This window comes from Silurus aristotelis (genome assembly GCF_946808225.1).
Source record: "Silurus aristotelis genome assembly, chromosome: 25".
Taxonomy (NCBI): Eukaryota; Metazoa; Chordata; class Actinopteri; order Siluriformes; family Siluridae; genus Silurus; species Silurus aristotelis.
Window position 1 is genome coordinate 329,350 of NC_139598.1, and position 11,509 is coordinate 340,858.

At 44.3% G+C, this 11,509-nt stretch overlaps 1 protein-coding gene across 6 annotated transcripts in view; it reads left to right on the plus strand.

Moving 5' to 3' along the window:
* The first annotated feature begins 2,839 nt into the window (after window positions 1-2,839).
* pld1b (phospholipase D1b) overlaps window positions 2,840-11,509 on the plus strand; it is a 26,497-nt gene continuing 17,827 nt past the window's right edge. For 2 of the 6 annotated variants that reach the window (XM_083529170.1, XM_083529171.1), the window contains exon 1: window positions 2,843-2,990. The gene's annotated coding sequence lies outside the window, so the exon portion shown is untranslated. Of the gene's footprint in view, window positions 2,995-8,306; window positions 8,542-10,204; window positions 10,414-11,509 lie in introns of those variants that run through there. The other 4 variants (XR_014531486.1, XR_014531487.1, XR_014531485.1 and 1 more) reach the window with 3 other exon arrangements.

Consider the following 11,509-nt stretch of genomic DNA (forward strand, 5'->3'; position numbering starts at 1 on the left):
TTAAAAAGTTATGCAGCATTATTAAACCTACAGTAGAAGCCCAGGAGGAGAAGCCCAGGATGAGAACCTCAGAGGAGGACCCTGGAGGAGAACACCAGAGAAGAACCCAGAGGAGAACCCCAGAAAAGAACCCAGAAGGAGAACCCCAGATGAGAACTGCAGGAGAGATCCACACGTTGTGTAATAAGGAGGAAAGCTGATTGTACACTGTTCACCACACGGTGGCGCTAATTCACTAATCCTCTTGAATCTCCCTTTATTTCCAGACTAGCAGTAGTAATTTTCTGTGATGTCACGGGGTGTGTGTGATGGGAGAAGCTGCACCAGCTGGGGAGATGTTGGATGATGACATCTCACTTCCTCTACTGTACTACTGTACTTATTTCATTTTTCTCAGGAAAATTAAGTGTGTGTGTGTGTGTGTGTGTGTGTGTGTGTGTGTGTGTGTGTGTGTGTGTGTGTGTAAGAGAAGGAAAGAGAAGTAGATGATCAGGATGAGGGTAATGGATCTTCAGCAGTAAACTGTGTGTAATCTGATCTGGGTGAAGCTGAACCCCACTCACAGCTCATTAGGCACCGGGGCGTAGCCCAAACCCAGGACTCAGAGACTCAGAGCTGCTTCCTCCTGTCTCCTTCTTCACGTCCTGTTAAAGTTCAGGCATAAACAATGAGGAGAAATAAGAAGGAGACGTAAACGCAGCATGAAATTTATTTAGCGTAAAAAAAAAACCGTTCCCTTGAACCCCAGACGTACAGATTCAGGGTGTGTGTATCTCGTGTGATAATTCTGGGTTCTCTGCCTGTAAAAGGTTCTGTGTAGATTCCTGACTGAGGAAAAAACAGTGTGATGGAGAAAATAATTCAACACAAGACGAGTTTGTTTTCATTGCTCTTAAACTGCTAATGTCGCTAACAGCTAATGAAAGTGAAGAGACTCAAGCTGTGTGTAATTTAGGATCAAAACATACAAAACAAACGTGAACAATGGTTTTATCTCAATTACGTTTTAAAGTACACACTCTGCCTGCAGGCTTTAGGCCACACCCACTGGGCGGAGTCTGGGTGCTGATGTGGAGAGATCTTTAGTGACGAATATATTAACATATATAAACAATAGTGTGTTATAGTGTGTTGACACAAACACACACACACACAAACACACACACACACACATATGCACACAGACACACACACACACACATATGCACAAAGACACACACACACACACACACACACACACACACACACACATACGCACACACACACACAAACACACACATATGCACACATACACACACACACACACACACACACACACACACACACACACACACACACACACACACACACACACACACATGCTACACTTCTATAACCTGGTAACTACATTGACTTTTTAAATCCATCCAAAAGGGAAAATGAGGAAAAAAATATGTTTCATGTTGCATTGAGTGAAAGTGAAATATTTACAGTGTGAACAGAACATGCACATCTGACTCACATTTATAACTATATTTATATACATTCATCATTTTCTTCAGTATAAATAAGTCAAAAGGCAACGAACTGTTCAGCTCTTCCACATCACTCATCTCCCACATTAGAATGTTCTTCTTATTAGTTCCTGGAGTAGTTCCTGGAGTAGTTCCTGGAGTAGTTCCTGGAGTAGTTCCTGGAGTAGTTTCTGTTGTGTGTATGGTCTTTTTATGGTAGATTTGTTCTTGTTGTGTGGAAAAAGCATTTTTAACTCCTGAGTCTTTTTTCTGACACACCGTCACAACCCAGAAACAGTCGCAGAAATAAGGGGGTGCTTTATTCAGAGTTCAGAGCTCCATAATGATCAGGAATCCAGGTGTTGATGTTCAGGTGTGTTAGGAAACATCTCAAGTGGCTGAAACTGAATCATAAAATAACCCTAATGTTCAATATTTCCAAATCTCAGTTTTAACATAAGGGTGTGTTCCTACACGTTTCTGTAATAATGTAATGGCTGTAATCATTAGTGTGTGTTATTACACCTGTGTTACACCTCCACAACATCCATACATTATTCACTGACCAGTGTGTAAGAATTCGAGTAGAGACATATACTGTGAGTGTGTGTGTGTGTGTGTGTGTGTGTGTGTGTGTGTGTGTGTGTGTGTTACATTTATGCCATTGGGAGATTATCCAGAGCACCTTACAGTCATACCCTGAACCCTTGATGATGGAGGTCCTGCTCAAAGGCACAGCAGTGTTAGGATTTGAACTCACAACCTTCCAGTCAGAAGCCCAACCTCTTGATCACTGAGCTACCTCTCCCCAGCATGACGAGACTCCTGTACACCATACGAGCTCCATGAAGATGTGATTGCTGGTGTGAAAGTTGGCGTGGAGGATCTCGAGTGTCCTGCACAGATCTCTGATCTCCTCAAGACCACTGAACACAGAATGAACGTCAGACCTCAGGATGTGATCTCACTAATGAATCTGTAGCTGAATGATCATGAATCTCCACAGACTCCCTGAGACCTTCAGAGAAATATGGAACTCATTATAACAGTGAAGGGAGAGGGAATAAATCACACGCACACGCGCGCGCACACGCGAACACACACACACGCGCGCGCGCGCACACAGTGCCATATTAAATGAAACACTAAGACTGCAATGCTGCATGTTTCTGTATTTGTTTATTTAATATAAAAACGGACCGTGTTTTTCTTATTTATATTTGTATTATTTGATATTTGTTATTATTTGTTTCTGTTTAGTGCGAAAAAAAAATTATTATTGTAATGTTTGATATTAGTTTTTTTTATTATTCTGCTCTTCCGGAAGTGAGAATAAAACTCGGCCGTATTGTTCCAGGAAACGTGCACGCGCAGCACGCCATGACGGCCACTTGAGCGCGTGCACGCTGGGTTTTGGGCGCGTCCCCGCGGTGAGGAAGAACAGATCCTTGAAGATCCTTCGGGATGGTCAGTAGTTCTGCTTGAAATTCTTCTGAGGTAAGTTGTCTTGTGTTGTCTTGTCTTGTGTTGTCTTGTCTTGTGTGTGTGTGTGTGTGTGTGTGTGAGAGACTGACTGGGGGGGGGGGGGTTATGATGGTTGAGGAGAAAGTTTCGGCGTGTTTTTGGTGCGTACGCGTTGTTAAGGAGGAGAGAAACTACCCGTGAGAAGGTTCCTCTCCAACTCTCCAGCACGGAATGACTTCACGCACCCTTTCCTTCAAGGATTGAGTCGTGGTCCAGGTCCAGATCAAGTTCTTGGTGTGTGTGTGTGTGTGTGTGTGTGTGTGTGTGTGTGTGTGTGTGTGTGTGTGTGTGTGTGTGTGTGTGTGTGTAACGCTGAAGAAACCATGCCACAATGCTCTTCACAAACCTTCAGAGGGTAAAAACACTGACACTCTGAGCTTCATGGATCTGCTGGCAGAAGTGTGTCAGGCTCCGGGTCTCTGTAGTTTCATGACAGAACTGAAGGAGGAAACCAGCAGTTCCTGCATGACCAGTTTACTTGTGGGTTTATTGCACAAGCAGTGAGGAGACTTCTGATGATGACACATCTCCTGCTCAGAAGTTCCTCATGCACAGTGTCTATTTATTGCTTTGTTTAAACTATTTATATGAATCTTTTTGAATATTTGCTGAGTTCTTGCACTTATTAACATCAGAGTTCACCAGAAACCAGTAAACAACAACAACAACAACAACAAATATAACCTCCAGCAGCAGCAGCAAGAGAAGAACAGACTGATACAGTGATGGATAGACAGATAGATACAGTGTAGACTGTGTGTAGGTACTGTGTGTGTGTGTGTGTGTGTGTGTGTGTGTGTGTGTGTGTGTGTGTGTGTGTGTGTACACACTGTGCAGGTTCAGTATGAGTATCGTGTTCTCGGTGGTAATGTGATTCAACATCTGTCTTTCTCTTCTGAAACTTTTGTTTAGATGTTGCCAGATGTTGAGATTTTTGTTATTTATTACTTGAATAGAGCGTAAGAAAAAACACACATTAGCAGAAGTGTATTGAGTTTAGTGTGTGTGTGTGTGTGTGTGTGTGTGTGTGTGTGTGTGTGTGTGTTTTATACACACTGTAGATGCCACGTAAGATCCTGAACATGAGACTGGAAACACCAACTCACACACACACCCCATCTCACACACACACCATCACACACACCATCACACACACCATCACACACACATACACACACACACATCCACACCAACTTACACACACACACCATCTCTCACACGCGCACGCACGCACGCACGCACGCACGCACACACACACACACACACACTGAACCCTACAGATCACTACATCAGGAGGTGAAGCTGGAGAATGGAATCAGAACCTCCTCAGATGATCAGATGAACCAGGCCTGAGGTGGACGTGTATCTTATACACAGGAACATAACAGACCATAATCCAGCTCTTGCACATGCTCTAATTCCTGTTTGTTCTGACCATCGTCATGACGATACTGACTTACAGCAGTGCATTGTGGGGTTTCATGATCTTTTCAGACGCTCAGGACTCGTCTCCATGTCCTCATTAACACTCGTACTGATACTGTTACTGATCTTTCTGAATGATTAGTGATTATTAGGTGATTGTAGGTTTCTTCCACCTGTAAACACAGAACAGGAGAGCAGTGTGTTGACTTTGTGGGTTTGGATGTGATTAGGTTTATTTTTAGTGGAAGGATTATGGGTGTGTGTGTGTGTGTGTGTGTGTGTGTGTGTGTGTGTGCGCACACGCATGTCATTATTTTTTTTTAAACCAGTGTTCTACTCTGAGCCTCCTCTGAGGAACCTTCTCTCATAGAGTTCCAGATGAAACTTGTGGAACTGTTCTCCTCCCAGAGGCAGAAGTGAGGAACTCATCAGTGGAGTGTAAATCTGAGAGAAACTCCAGTGTGATTAAAGAACATGTAGAACATCTGTTGGTAAGATCAGAGTGGGCGTGTGTGATTACACCATGCTTGCTCTCCATGTAGAGACCTGCACGGGTCGGATTTTGCAGTCCCGCTTTCACAACTCTTCTGTTCTTCTGCAAAGATCTCTCAGAAGCCTGTAGGTGAAATGTAGCAGTAGTTCAGAAGAGCCTTTTATTTGTCACGTATACGTTACAGCACGGTGAAATTTGTTCTTCATATCCCAGCTTGCGCAGAAGCAGGGGTCAGAGCGCAGGGTCGGCCCTGGAGCGCTGGAGCAGATCGGGCTAAGGGTCTTGCTCAAGGGCTCAACAGTGGCAGTGCTGGAGCTTGAACTACTGACCTTACATGAACTCACTTCAGACCCACTAGGTCTCCACTTTCAGGTTAATAGGGAATGAGGAATGGAATAGTGGAACTATTCTGATTCTGTTCTTTTAAAGGAATGAAATATTCTGTAAGTTTCTCAAACAGATAGGGTTCAGTGTGACCTGTAGGACTCAGAGGATCCTTTCTTCTATGGACAGGACCTTCAGAATAAGTGTGAGGACGTTGTGAGGTTCTTCAATGTCCTGGTCACATGATTGTGTAGAAGGTGTTTGTGGGAAGCTATGTTGGGTGAGGAGTTTCTTCACAGGCCATGAATCATGTTCCTTCACCTCGAAGGAGCTGCAGTGTGTCTCACTGGAGGAAACTCCTGAGGTAGAAATGCTGAAACTCGTGTTTTACTACAGAAGTGTGATGGTTTTTGTTTTTTTTCCTGATGGTGATGTGATGATGCTGTGGGCTTCAGCCTCAGGCTGCTCTTAAACAAACCACATGACTGAACGTGATTTCATTAGATTTCTGATTAAAACTCTGACCTGAGGCTCCGCCCACAAGTCACACAAATTTAGCACAATTCCACACACACACACACACACACACACACACACACACACACACACACACACACACCTGCACTTCCTGTTTATTTTTATGACTGAAATGATGTTTTTCAGTAGAAATGTCTGTGATTTAACACTGGACGTTTCCTCACAGCAGCTTCACAGAGATAAAGAGGTTAAAAGTTGGAATGTAGAAGTTTAAGTTTATTCCTAATCCAGTGGTGACTGTGGTGAAGGAATTACTCCATGATGGTACGAGGAAGAAACTGTGAGAGGAACCAGAGGACTCAAAGGTAGAACCCATCCTCATCGCTCTTTGACATAAATATTTGGTTTGGCTTTTTTGCCCAATTCTTCTATGAAGATCACTTCTGGCCAGACTTCTCCAGGCAGTAGGTGTGGTGTACTGGGTCTCACTGGTTTCCTCCAGTTCGTAGCTGATGGCACCGATGAACTTCTGATGTTGAAGACAAGTGAGCACGGTGTGTCCTTCATCTGCTACATTAAGGTTCCTTGGCTGACCACTGCATCTACACTCCTCAAGATCACGTGTTTTTTTGTGCTTCTTCAAAATAGTTTGAAGAAGAGCACATCTTGAAAGCCCAGTGTGCTTTGAGATCTTTGCCTGGGAGAGACCTTGCTGATGCAGTAGCTACCTTGTGTCTTGCTGCTGTGCTCAGTCTTGCCATTGTGTAGGACCTGTGACGTGAAACTGTGTTCCACAAGCTCACCTTAGTAGCAGAGTTCGGTTCCTCACCCAGTTTGAAGCTTCTACAACAGCTGTTTCTGTTTTACTTCATCACTGCGTTACAACCTACAGATGAAGCTGATCATCAGCACCTGAATGATCCTACACAATCCCTGACTTTGTGTAAGTGTCCAGTATGTGTGTACAAAGTAAGACCTGAAATCCAAACGGCGTCGTAGAAGATCTGATGTGGATTTTATACTTTTAAAACGATTACAGAATGTGTTCGTTCCTTCTTTACACCGTTTCTGTACACCTCTTTTGCACAGTGTGTGTGTGTGTGTGTGTGTGTGTGTGTGTGTGTGTGTGTGTGTGTGTGTGTGTGTGTGTGTGTGTGTATAAAGTCTTGAACACTTTTTCTGTTATTTATGAAATATTTTTTTTCTTTAAGTGCAGGTTTGAGACTGAGGCTCTTTCACACTCGAGGTGTTACTCTACATGACAGGAAGTTGAGGCAGCTTTATGATTGTACATGATAAAGCACATTTACATCTTAAAGACTGCTGAACTCAGTGACTCAGTAGTGACTCAGAAGTGACTCAGTAGTGACTCAGGAGTCAGTAATCAGACTCAGGTGATCAGATTTAATCCCTCGGTGTTGTCAGGATTGTGTTGTTGTTGTGTTTTGGATGTAATATTTCACTGCTAAATACACAACATATAACGTGTGTGTGTGTGTATGTGTGTGTGTGTGCTTCCCCAGACGAGGACTTTAGTGTTTAAGATCTGGAGTATTTAATTTCCAGTGAAAGCTGTAAATCACTGGTTTCTTGCAGTGGGAACTGAAGGATGTGTTTTAAACTCCAGTATTATATAAAGACGTGATTATGAAGCTTTTCTTTAGTGACAGTTTATGGCCTTTTATTGAAATTCTGCAGCAATGCAGTTGAAATGAATCTGGTTACTGAAGATAACTGAAGTTGTGAATACTGTAAAACACTTTCACTACTCAGAACTGAAGTGAGTTTGGGCTAAACAGCTTCTCTGTTCTTCTCTTTTCTCAGGGCAGGAGAATGAATGAGATACTTGTATTAGAGATATAATGTAGAGCGATGTGTAATACCTTTTATAAATACTTTATGAGGTGTGTGTGTGTGTTGGTGTTTAGTGCAGTTCCTGATTCTCACCACCAGGAGGCGGACATGTTCAGGTCGTGAGGAACTCTCCTGTTAGTATTCCAGTGTAAAATGTTTAAGGAGGAATGCGGTCGATTGTAATCTCGCAGTTGGCAAACTGTTTCTGTTTCCTGGTTTGTGAAGATGGTCTTCAGCCGTGTGGGTTTACTCGTGTTGGAGGAGTCGAGCGAGCAAACCTGTGGAATCTCTTTGTTTGCTGAAGAACCATAAAGTCATAAAATCATCACAGTGTGACAGGGTGCAGGATTCCTCCTGTTAATGCATCACCAGGATGAAGATAACGCTATGTTTTATAACATTTACACAGTCACGTCACCACTTTGCACCACAGAATCCAAACCTGGGTGGATCAGGTGTCAGGACCAGGAGCATCTGTTCATGGTGTGGATCTGTAGCACCCACAGCTCCTAGTTCAGGATTAGTTTCAGGATGAAGCTGCAGTGACCTCCACACCTCCAGCACTGAAAGCTCCAGCTCACTCCCTGCTTCCTGATTGGCTGGAACACGATTGACAGACAACACTGAATTGTTGTCTCCACCCCCTCAGCCATGTGACTGCGTGTCTCCGCCCCCGCTGCCGCTGTCGCCTCCCACTGAGATCAAACCGTCCAGAAGCTCTGTGTCTGTCTCAGAGTAAGTGTGTGTGTGTGTGTGTGTGTGTGTGTGTGTGTGTTATATAACGATTTATTTAGTTTTTTCTGGCTGGAAAGAAGAAGCATAAGCGTACACACCACACGCACACACGTGTGTGTGTGTATATCCACACACACACACACACACACACACACACACACGTGCGCGCACACACACCCTTGCGCGATGGAGGTTCTCATGCCGGTGTCGGAGCAGGTCAGTGAACGTTTCTTTATTTCAGCTCAGTGTCACATCGCTCTCACACACACACACACACACACACACACACACACAGGGTCACAATGTAAGTGTGTGTGTGTGTGTGTGTGTGTGTGTGTGTGTGTGAGAGAGCTGGTTTCACTTGTATGGGTAGTGTGGGTGTCTGTGACTCATTGCTTTATGTTTAATGTACAGAATTTTAGAACAGACCTGACCGCAAGAACGTGTGTGTGTGTGTGAATTGTGGTGTTTTATATTAAAACCATGTAGATGGAAGCGGATGAAAGAGAATTGAGCTGCAGTGAGAGGGAGCAGGTGTGTGTGTTTGTGTGTGTGTATATGATTGTGTATGAGTGTTTTCTATTGTGAGTGTGTGTTTGATTGTGTGTGTCTGTGTGTGATTGTGTGTATGAGTGTGTGTGTATGATTGTGTATGAGTGTGTGTATCTGTTTGTTATTGTGAGCGTGCGTGTGTGTGTGTGTGTTGGTGTGTATGAGTGTGTGTGTGTGTGTGTGTGTGTGTGTGTGTGTATCTGTTTGTTATTGTGTGCGTGCGTGCGTGTGTGTGTGTATGTGTGTGTGTGTGTGTGTGTGTGTATGAGTGTGTGTATCTGTTTGTTATTGTGTGCGTGCGTGCGTGTGTGTGTGTGTGTTGGTGTGTATGAGTGTGTGTGTGTGTGTGTGAGTGTGTGTGTGTGTATGAGTGTGTGTATCTGTGAGTGTGTGTATCTGTGAGTGTGTGTGTGTGTGTGTGTGTGTGTGTGTGTGTGTGTGTGTGATTGTGTGTGTGTGAACACTATGTTGGTTAGTACAGTAGGTGTTGATTGTCTACAGCAGCGGTTCTACATGTCGATTGTAAAGGTAGTGTGTGTGTGTGTGTGTGTGTGTGTGTGTGTGTGTGTGTGTGTGTGTGTGTGTGTGTGTGTGTGTGTGTGTGATTGTGTGATTGTGTGTGTGTGAACACTATGTTGGTTAGTACAGTAGGTGTTGATTGTCTACAGCAGCGGTTCTACATGTCGATTGTAAAGGTAGTGTGTGTGTGTGTGTGTGTGTGTGTGTGTGTGTGTGTGTGTGTGTGTGTGTGTGATTGTGTGATTGTGTGTGTGTGAACACTATGTTGGTTAGTACAGTAGGTGTTGATTGTCTACAGCAGCGGTTCTACATGTCGATTGTAAAGGTAGTGTGTGTGTGTGTGTGTGTGTGTGTAGATCACATGACAGGTAGATCATTTTGACATGCTGAAAAAGTGTGTGCACCACTGATCTGGCACCATGGTACAGAACATCACGGTTGCAGGGTTCTAGTGTTTGTGTGAGTTCCTCTGGGTTCTCCCTTCTCCACCTTTCCCAGGAGAACCACTGGGTCCAACACCATCCTAAGCAAGAGAAAGTTATTCCTGAAGATGAATAAATAAATCTCTATCTCATGAGGGTTCTTTTAGTAGTTATGGGTTCTTTCAGTAGTTAGGGTTAGTTAACATCTTTCTCACCTGTGTGAGGGGCGGGCCAAACAGTGCTTTACTCTCATTGGTTAGTGAGATTTTGATGGGCAGCTCCTTGAGCAGGAACCTTTGAGAGTCTGTATTGACTGTGATCAGGCAGAAGAAGAGCTTTGTGGTGTGTGTGTGTGTGTGTGTAGAGCAGCTGTGTGAAGCAGAGCAGAGAGAACAGTGTGTGAGATGAAGCTGTACAGGAGGTCAGTGTTTGTCCCGAGTGGAGTGGAACAGTCTGTGTTGGGATCAGACTGTTTCTGCAGGAACTGATGTGGAGGTGCTGGGAGACGTCCCTGAGGTCAGACCTCGTTCTCTCCATCAGCGCATCCAGGGGGGCCAATATTTACTGCTCTGTCCTTCAGTTATACACAGTACAGGTAGTGATGACCACAATTACATGATACACACCATAAACATGATATATAAATATAATAATAAATACCCTAAAAAAATAAAGATATAAAATACATATGATGAAGATGATGATGATGATGATGAACACGTCTCACTCTTTCTTTCTTTTTTCTCCGTCACTCTTTCAGACTCTCTTTTAATCTTATCTCCACCAGAACCTCACCTCTCCTTCTCCTGTAAAATACATGGACTTTGCTTAGGCGATGTTCTGTGTGCGTGTGTGCGTGTGCGCGCGAGTGCGTGCGTCTGGCGTGCGTGTGTGTGCGCGTATGTAAGTGTGTGTGTGTGTGTGTGATGAGTCTGAGATGTGATCATGGAGTTCAGTAAGAGAATATATCAGAGGGAACATCAGGCTGTGTTTTCTCCATGATTGAGGTAGAGGTAAGGATAGAGGTGGTGATGGATGGGAGGGTGGAGGTGGAGGGGAGGGTGGAGGTGTAGATGGAAGTGAGGATAATGGAGATGAATGTGGAGGCAGGGATCATTTGGAGAATGTGTTTAAATGAAGGTCTGGTGGTCTCTCAGCAGTTTGTGTGAGGGAAACATTACTGATGTGTTTCTGTAGAATATTTATCCTTTTATGATCTCATTAAGGAACAGAATTTTCTCCTTCTCTCTTCTCAGCTGTTTTGTCTGTTGTAGATTTACGTTCTCTTATAACACATTTAGACATCTTTGGATCTCTGCACATTTCTTCTCCACTGGTTCTCCTCCCACACTCCTCCACTGGTCCTGCTCACACTGCTGCTCCGCTGGTTCTCCTCCACTGGTCCTGCTCACACTGCTGCTCCACTGGTTTTCCTCCACTGGTCCTGCTCATACTGCTGCTCCACTGGTTCTCCTCCACTGGTCCTGCTCACACTGCTGCTCCACTGGTTCTCCTCCACTGGTCCTGCTCACACTGCTGCTCCACTGGTTTTTCCTCCACTGGTCCTGCTCATACTGCTGCTCCACTGGTTCTCCTCCACTGGTCCTGCTCACACTGCTGCTCCACTGGTTCTCCTCCACTGGTCCTGCTCACACTGCTGCTCCACTGGTTTTCTTTGGAGCTGCTGTTAG